The following is a 7,097-nucleotide window of genomic DNA, read 5'->3' as shown; positions in this document are numbered from 1 at the left end:
GTACATTGACATAAGTTCAACATAAAACAAATAACATTACAATTGTAATCTAAACAATTTGCTAAGGTCTTGTTAAAAACTCTACAATATACCTTTATCTGTTTCCATGATTAAACAGTTGATAGTAATATTTGTCACATGATCATTATTAAATATCCTACACACTTGAAAAGATTATCAGCAATTGGCAATTATCAAACCAATTATGAATTGGATTTTAATCAATCCAGTGATACAATAAAGCAGTTTAAATTTGGCCAAACAATTAAATATTTTGAGAGAAAGAAAACATATATATAAGTCAGTTTGATTCTCTATGTCTATATATATATATATATATATATATATATATATATATATATATATATATATATATATAGAGACATAGAGAATCAAACGTACTGTATGTACTGTATAACTAACGATTCGTTTCAAGAAACAATGTACTTGTATTGTGCAATGCATAATTTTCCTCGGATTTTATTCATGTTTTCGCCAAAGAGATGAGGATAATGAATTTGAGGAAAGCCTTAGTACTGCAAGAGACAAATCTCAGATTCACTACATGAACTTGACATAGCATAGCTTTCTTACCTCTAGCAGAAGAGTGGATACTGCTATTCTTCCTTGTCCCCTTATGTATGATGGTCATTTGAGAATTTGAGTTTCAAGTAAATACTATTAGTTACAGTGTGTTCAGTTCAGCTATTTCAATGCAATGCTGGTAAATTATCATAGGAACTCTACAAGACCATGTCACATCATCAGCAATGCAGTTTCTGATACTTTGTCCTCTCTACTGACTTTTCTAATAAAGCCTGTGTTATGACATTATTATGTAATAATAATTGTTTTATTACAATACATAAGAAAGTGACAAAAGGCATTTTGTTTTGCTCTACATTCCATTGAGACCCACTGTAAATGAAAAGGGACCTACCTAGCATTGAGAATCCACTCCCATGATACAATTCTGTTGTCTATTTTGACAGTCTTGGTTCGGAGGGACCACATCTTCCATCTAAAAGATGGTTCCTGTATTCTTTGGAATTGTAGCTATTGCATTTTATTTTGCATTATGTATAGCAAAATACTTGTTCTTTCATCAGCTGCATTTGTATACTATGTATACATTCATCTGTGCACAAATAAATAACACATGAATATTGTGTTCTTTGTGTTTTCATCACGTGTGTTTAATGTCAGTGATGTGGAGACAAGTAGTCAGATGATCCCCCCTCTCCCTTTCTGGGAATTACATACAGTAGGGAGCAGTAGCAAACAATGAGCAATTTTCATGCAGCGCAACACAAAAGTTATCCAATGGTTGTTACAAAGTAGCAATGGCACGTTGAGGCCCGCAACTTTGAGTCAACATTGAAACAATGTTGTATGGTAGTGGTGTGTTTGCTGGCTAGCTACTGTATATAGGCCTGCAACCTATCTTAGATTTGCCAAAAAGTTGACAGATGTGTGGAAGTTGTTGGCTAGGCTCTTTAACTGTAATAACACATACTCATATGACCACTACAGTGCCTTGCAAAAGTATTATAATAATAATATAATATGCCATTTAGCAGACGCTTTTATCCAAAGCGACTTACAGTCATGCGTGCATACATTTTTTTTGTGTATGGGTGGTCCCGGGGATCGAACCCACTACCTTGGCGTTATAAGCGCCGTGCTCTACCAGCTGAGCTACAGAGGACCACATTCACCCCCCTTGGCGTTTTTCCTATTTTGTTGCATTAAAACCTGTAATTTAAATGGATTTTTATTTGGATTTCATGTAATGGACATACACAAAATAGTCCAAATTGGTGAAGTGAAATGAAAAAAATAACTTGTTTCAAAATATTCGAAAAAATAAATAACGGAAAAGTGGTGCGTGCATATGTATTAACCCCCTTTGCTATGAAGACCCTAAATAAGATCTGGTGCAACCAATTAACTTCAGAAGTCACATAATTAGTTAAATAAAGTACACCTGTGTGCAATCTAAGTGTCACATGATCTCAGTATATACAGTGGGGAGAACAAGTTTTTGAAACACTGCCGATTTTGCAGGTTTTCCTACTTACAAAGCATGTAGAGGTCTGTAATATTTTTCATAGGTACACTTCAACTGTGAGAGACGGAATCTAAAAAAAAAAATCAGAAAATCACATTGTATGATTTTTAAGTAATTAATTTGCATTTTATTGCATGACATAAGTATTTGATACATCAGAAAAGCAGAACTTAATATTTGGTACAGAAACCTTTGTTTGCAATTACAGAGATCACACGTTTCCTGTAGGTCTTGACCAGGTTTGCACACACTGCATTTTATTGCATGACATAAGTATTTGATCACCTACCAACCAGTAAGAATTCCGGCTCTCACAGACCTGTTAGTTTTTCTTTAAGAAGCCCTCCTGTTCTCCACTCATTACCTGTATTAACTGCACCTGTTTGAACTCGTTACCTGTATAAAAGACACCTGTCCACACACTCAATCAAACAGACTCCAACCTCTCCACAATGGCCAAGACCAGAGAGCTGTGTAAGGACATCAGGGATAAAATTGTAGACCTGCACAATAGGCAAGCAGCTTGGTGAGAAGGCAACAACTGTTGGCGCGATTATTAGAAAATGTTCAAGATGACGGTCAATTACCCTCAGTCTGGGGCTCCATGCAAGATCTCACCTCGTGGGGCATCAATGATCATGAGGAAGGTGAGTGATCAGCCCAGAACTACACGGCAGGACCTGGTCAATAACCTGAAGAGAGCTGGGACCACAGTCTCAAAGAAAACCATTAGTAACACACTACGCCGTCATGGATTAAAATCCTGCAGCGCACGCAAGGTCCCCCTGCTCAAGCCAGCGCATGTCCAGGCCCATCTGAAGTTTGCCAATGACCATCTGGATGATCCAGAGGAGGAATTGGAGAAGGTCATGTGGTCTGATGAGACAAAAATAGAGCTTTTTGGTCTAAACACCACTCGCCGTGTTTGGAGGAAGAAGAAGGATGAGTACAACCCCAAGAACACCATCCCAACCGTGAAGCATGGAGGTGGAAACATCATTCTTTGGGGATGCTTTTCTGCAAAGGGGACAGGACGACTGCACCGTATTGAGGGGAGGATGGATGGGGCCATGTATCGCGAGATCTTGGCCAACAACCTCCTTCCCTCAGTAAGAGCATTGAAGATTGGTCGTGGCTGGGTCTTCCAGCATGACAACGACCCGAAACACACAGCCAGGGCAACTAAGGAGTGGCTCTGTAAGAAGCATCTCAAGGTCCTGGAGTGGCCTAGCCAGTCTCCAGACCTGAACCGAATAGAAAATCTTTGGAGGGAGCTGAAAGTCTGTATTGCCCAGTGACAGCCCCGAAACCTGATGGATCTGGAGAAGGTCTGTTTGGAGGAGTGGACCAAAATCCCTGCTGCAGTGTGTGCAAACCTGGTCAAGACCAACAGGAAATGTATGATCTCTGTAATTGCAAACAAAGGTTTCTGTACCAAATATTAAGTTATGCTTTTCTGATGTATCAAATACTTATGTCATGCAATAAAATGCAAATTAATTACTTAAAAATCATACAATGTGATTTTCTGGATTTTTGTTTTAGATTCCGTCGCTCACAGTTGAAGTGTACCTATGATAAAAAATTACAGACCTCTACATGCTTTGTAAGTAGGAAAACTTGCAAAATCGGCAGTGTATCAAATACTTGTTCTCCCCACTGTATACACCTGTTCTGAAAGGCCCCAGAGTCTGTAACACCACTAAGCAAGGGGCACCACCAAGCAAGCGGCACCATGAAGACCAAGGACCTCTCCAAACAGGTCAGGGACAAAGTTGTGGAGAAGTACAGATCAGCATTGGGTTATAAAAAAAAATCAGAAACTTTGAACATCCCACGGAGCACCATTAAATCCATGCAAAAAAAAAATTACGAATATGGCACCACAACAAACCTGCCAAGAGAGGGCCGCCCACCAAAACTCACGGACCAGGCATGGAGGGCATTAATCAGAGAGGCAACAAAGAGACCAAAGATAACCCTGAAGGAGCTGCAAAGCTCCACAGCAGAGATTGGAGTATCTGTCCATAGGACCACTTTAAGCCGTACACTCCACAGAGCTGGGCTTTATGGAAGAGTGGCCAGAAAAAAGCCATTGCTTAAAGAAAAAATAAGCAAACACGTTTGGTGTTTGACAAAAGGCATGTGAGAGACTCCCCAAACATATGGAAGAAGGTACTCGGGTCAGATGAGACTAAAATTGATATTGTTGGCCATCAAGGAAAACGCTATGTCTGGCGCAAACCCAACACCTGTCATCACCCCGAGAACACCATCCCCACAGTGTAGCATGGTGGTAGCAGCATCATGCTGTGGGGATGTTTTTCATTGGCAGGGACTGGAAAACTGGTCAGAATTGAAGGAATGATGGATGGCGCTAAATACAGGGAAATTCTTGAGGGAAACCTGTTTCAGTCTTCCAGAGATTTGAGACTGGGACGGAGGTTCACCTTCCAGCAGGACAATGACCCTAAGCATACTGCTAAAGCAACACTCGAGTGGTTTAAGGAGAAACATTGAAATGTCTTGGAATGGCCTAGTCAAAGCCCAGACCTCAATCCAATTGAGAATCTGTGGTATGACTTAAAGATTGCTGTACACCAGCGGAACCCATCCAACTTGAAGGAGCTGGAGCAGTTTTGCCTTGAAGAATGCCAGTTTTGCCTTGCATCTACAAAGTGGTAGGCATGTTGTGTAAATCAAATATACAAATTCATTTTAATTCCAGGTTTAAGGCAACAAAATAGGAAAAATGCCAAGGTGGGGTGAATAATTTCGCAAGCCACTGTATCTTAAAGGGATAGTTCAGTAATTTTAAAGGGATAGTTCAGTAATCTTAAAGGGGTAGTTCAGTAATTTTACACATTTAGATATTTGTTTCCCTACCTTGAAAGCAGTCTATGGACAAGGAAACACATATCTAAATATGTAAAATCACTGAACTATCCCTTTAACTGAACTGTTTAGAATGCCAAAGATAAACATGACGAGGTGCAAACTGCTGTGCTTTTCAGTCTAGATCCCCAAGTGATGATGCAGCCAAAGAGGCTCATGACCACAGCCTATCTCCAACACATCTATCTCATTCAGTCACTTTGGAATTTGCTGATTCAAGTGTTCTGGCTTCCCTGGAATAACAGTCACAGACCCACTACATCATGCCGCGTAATCCACGTCTATTGTTGGAGAGTGCTAGGCAGTCTCCCACAGTAATATTATCTCACTGAGCATCGAGGCAACTGGGGATTTTGAGAACACTTCCGACGACGGGTCCTGACCACTTTCGTTACCCAAAAACACTGACAGAGTAACTTTCACAATTACATGTTTTCATATGCATTTGGTTGTCATTATACAACGGATAGTTCTGGTCCTGGCTAATATATCAACCCTTACAACTCCCCCTAGCTTTGACAATACAGAAACCCTAACCACGGCTTCTCGGACATTACTTGATTGTAATTTTTTTGAATAGATTTTATTTGGCAGTTAAAAAAAGACATACACACAGTACATACATTTTAAAAACATGACAAGGATATCACAAAAAAAGTTAGAGACTTATTTATTGTGCAAAAAAAAAGATTGTGATAGGAAAGTATTTGATGGAGATGGAGATTGAAAAGCCTCTCTAGTAGTTGGTTCCGGATGATGGAAAGGGATTTGAGGCAGTGGGCTGGAATGTAGCTTGAGTGGAGGGGGCATTGATGGTACAGCCAGGGAGAAACAAAGAGTCTGACAAACAGGCCCGGAGCGCTTCTTCAGTGCACCACACCTGTTTCTCCGATGTTCAAATGTTATTACATTTATAAAAAATGTAATGTTATACTTACTCTACCTTACTTTTAAAGTCATAGTTAAGCCATTTTACATATTTAGATATTTGTTTCTTTACATTGAATGCAGTCTATGGACAAGGAGTGACTGCAATCCATATTTGAATATGTAAAATTGCTGTACTATCCCTTTAATTACCACTACCACATCACAGTTTGTTTCTGAAAAACTGATAAAAAGGCCAGTTGTAGAATTGCAAAAGGTCTTCTCTCCCGTACATGTGAAAAATAAACAAATCTATGGTATAGTTTGCATATATTTCCATCTCAGTTGGTAAGAGGGAAATTCCTATTAAGCATTTCCCTCTCGTTTCCATCACCCAAACTGGCCAGCTCTGTGATGTTATCAAAGTTTAAATTGGTGGAATATTAAAACAGGCCCTATAGAGGAAAATGAGCCTGTAAGAAGAATATGTATACACATACTGTATATAACGGCATATACAAAATAAACTGGTTTCAGATCTCTCCATTTTCCTCCTTCATGTGTGTTTAAATGTCAAGGTTGAGCCACGGTGGTCGGCTAATTGTTTCCATTTCAATAAAAGTTTAACTAATAAAATCTTCCCTACCCAGAATGACATGGTGAGTAGCAGCCCACAGTCACCGAGCTATGTATAAACTGTTTCTTTGCTTTTATATATTCATAGTAAATCAAAACAAGACAAGTGGATCTCAATGAAATAACCTTTTCCATCCTCCACAGAAACCTGTTGAAGTAAGTTTGATGTACTGGGATGTTTTTGGTGCTTGTTGCACAGGTTGAGAAAAAGGAAAGACTTATCTAGACATGCCACCAGTTAAGTTTTTTATTTATTATTTCTTTCAGTTCACAGAAATCCGTCTTTGAGTTCAGTTGAAAGAGTATTACCCCCAGTACTACCGCACAATGTGTGAGGGTAATTTCTGTCCGGAAATCCCATTATGCGCTTGATATAATGGATGACACATGGACACAACAAGTACCAGAAAATACTTTCCCCACTAATTTCCCCCTTTTCTCTACGTGGATGGCTGTGTGCCCCTTCACTATCTTCTCATGGGGCAAACAACCTCAAAGGGTTAATATTTTCCGGTCCTTTGGAACCATTGAGCCCTTATTAAGTTGGCCTTTGCGATGGCTGGGCCACTTAGATAACCTTGAAAATCAATATGACCAGCGTTGCAGAATTAAATGCATCTAGAAGGCC

This window comes from Coregonus lavaretus, assembly GCF_964263955.1.
Source record: "Coregonus lavaretus genome assembly, chromosome: 30".
NCBI classification, from domain to species: Eukaryota; Metazoa; Chordata; class Actinopteri; order Salmoniformes; family Salmonidae; genus Coregonus; species Coregonus lavaretus.
The sequence above is the reverse complement of the archived record's forward strand: the minus strand, read 5'-3'. Positions refer to the sequence as shown.